This window comes from Pan troglodytes, chromosome 2, assembly GCF_028858775.2.
Source record: "Pan troglodytes isolate AG18354 chromosome 2, NHGRI_mPanTro3-v2.0_pri, whole genome shotgun sequence".
Lineage (NCBI taxonomy): Eukaryota > Metazoa > Chordata > Mammalia > Primates > Hominidae > Pan > Pan troglodytes.
Genome location: NC_086015.1, coordinates 181,199,166 through 181,202,008, shown reverse-complemented (window position 1 = coordinate 181,202,008; position 2,843 = coordinate 181,199,166). Strand labels below are relative to the sequence as shown.

General features: G+C 33.7%; 1 non-coding gene across 1 annotated transcript; it reads left to right on the top strand.

Annotated features, from left to right (window-relative positions):
- The first annotated feature begins 310 nt into the window (after positions 1-310).
- On the top strand, positions 311-418 carry LOC112208757 (U6 spliceosomal RNA). Its single transcript, XR_002943332.1, has one exon. It is a non-coding gene; the product is annotated as a U6 spliceosomal RNA (small nuclear RNA).
- Positions 419-2,843: the final 2,425 nt, after the last annotated feature.

Below are 2,843 nucleotides of genomic sequence, written 5' to 3'. Positions count from 1 at the left end.
TAATTTACATATCATCCAACTAGATTCTATATTCTAGGTCTCTGGACAGGTGGCCTTTATACTTTTTAAACTGAGAACAGCTAGTATGTCCTGATTTAGTTCACATAACCCCTCTCTCCCACAATAACACACATACAGAAATAAAATACTTAAAATAATATATTTCCCTATTATTACAATTTTTACCTATTTTATTTTCTTCTATTCTATGTTTTTAAAAAATATTGGTCACCAAATTAGATTGATTTAATGTCCCACCAATGTGCATCTGAAAAAATTGCCTTATCAGTGATTTCAAAAATAATTTGGGGTCCTTGGCTTTGGCAGTATGTGTACTCAAATTGGAATGATACAAAGAAAATTAGCATGGCACCTGTGCAAAAATGATATGCCAATTTGTGAAGTATTTCATATTTTAAAAATGACTTGGGGAAGAGTAATCATCAGATAAATGGATAAAGTACATGTGATACATATATACAATGAAATATCACTCAGCATTAAAAAGAAAGGAAATTCTGACACATGCTACAACATGGATGAACCTTGATTTCATGACGTTCAGTGAAATAAGCTGGTCACAAAAAGACAAATAATGTATGCTTCCACTTATATGAGGAACCTAGAATAGCTAAATTCATAGAAATGGAAAATAGAATAGTGGTTGTCAGCGGCTGGGGAGAGAGGTAAATGGAGAGTTATTGTTCAATGTAAATAGAGTTTCCATTTTGCAAGGTAAGTGTTCTGGAAATGGACAGTAGTGGTTGCACAGCAATGAGAATTTACTTAACACCATTGACTGCACACTTAAAAATGGTTAAGATGGCAAATTTTATGCTATGTATATTTTACCATGATTACAGAGAATTTTTTAAATCACTTAGGCAAATACAAATTTTAGTGATGTACTTCAGATTTACTGAATCAGGAATGGGGACCTTAAATCTGGGATTATTTAAGAGCCTTCCAGGTAAATCTGATTCAAAGTGGCTTAAGAACCACTGCTTTAAAATACAACTATGACTTTTCCTCCCAACACCTAAATTCTTTTGCTGCTTTGAAAGGAACAAAATTGTGAGACAAGAACTCACAGAAGCCTAACCTTATCCTTAATCAGGACTTAAAAGAAAACAAAAATAGACTAAGAATTTTTCAAGAGGGAAACTAGTTACACAGTACATGTTCATGATATGGATATTGACTACAGAGAAAGAAACATTTCCAGAGAGACACAAGATGATATTAAAACACACAAGTTCTAACACTGGTTCTCATACTTTTTTGTAGTCATATTCAGGGTCTTCTCTCAATTGAAAAAAAAAGCTACCTTATTTTGCCTTTTATATGCCAAGACCTTTGCAAATATTACTTCATCTAACATGGCAATGTCCCAATGAGGATTTATGTTTTTATTTTATTCATAAGGAAACTGAGGCTTATAAATGTCAATTCCTTGCCCAATGTCACGTAGCTCATATGTGGTGAAAACTACATCTACCTGACTCCTAAACCTTTAGTCTTTCCAATGCTACCTTGCCTCTCTGCAAGATTTCATTCCATTCTTACACAGCACACTGGAGTAGACCTCATTATTGTCATTTTAAAAATAAGAAAAGAACCTCAGGGAGATGACTTTATGAAGGTCACAGTAAGCCTTCTACATTTTGATTCGATTTTCATCCATAAAATAGAGCTATTTCACCTCTGAGAAATATATTGAAGAAACCAAATAAAATTGGATGTCATAAAAATAATGCAAGAAGGAGTAAAATCTTGATTAATAGAAAGTGCCAGGCAGCTATGGTTAATTGAAGGTTAACTAGAGGCTTCTTTTTGTTTTAACCTTTAATGCTGAAAATCCTTTCAAAATAAATTGAACCACATCCTGGTTTATGTAAGTTTACTGTGATGAATACAATTAAATCTTTCTCTGAGAGGTTTTTTTTAACTTCTGTATATCCCCATTGATGTAGATTATACAGGAAATTAATTTGAATTTTTATGGAGACCAGAAAAAAACTTAAACTGACTCTTTTGACCAAGTCTCTAATAGGAGTTTGTGTGGTCTCTTTCATTAAAATAATGCACCAAAAATAGTTCCAGGTCTGCTTTTATGAGATGAATTCAAAGAGGTTGGACTGTAGAAGATACAGATCAATATTTTATGCCCATCCTTCTCCAAATGGGATTTTAGGCTGGAGAACTATTAGTATTTTTTGCTTTTAGTATTCCCTTACATCAAGGGAAAAGATGTATTTATGACTTATGTAGATTGTTCAAAGGTAATAAAGTCCCTAAACTTCCTCATTTATTAGAGAAATATGAAAAGTTCAGGTTCCTCAGAGGATCCAGTGAAATCCCCACTCTAAAGAGCTGACCTCAAACTACCTTTGCCCAGACTAACTGTTACCTGCAAGCCTTCCCTTTATCCACCAGCATTACCCTCACTATTTTCAAAGACAGACACTTGCTGAAACAGAGAGATGAATAATTTGAAATGAGCATAAATCAAGGCATAATTAAAGGGACACATGATAAAGGTGGCTACTACAAGTGCTTTAAGTATCTTTACTGGCCAGTCAACACCATAGCCTTTCTAGGTTAACAAAATAATATTAGAAATTGATTTCTGTTGTTGAAATTAGTGATTAGTGATTTTTTCAAATAGACGCAAAAACTGTTAGAGGCATTTAGTCTGTTGGAAGACTGTAGTTTAAGAATCTAACTAGCCTTTCAAAATTTAGCTGTAAGAATTGCACCTGAGACTTGATTTCTATAGAGACCTCTGTCCAGACATTGGATTGGGGGATTTTTGGCCACCCAAGTCTAACTAGAACATCAGC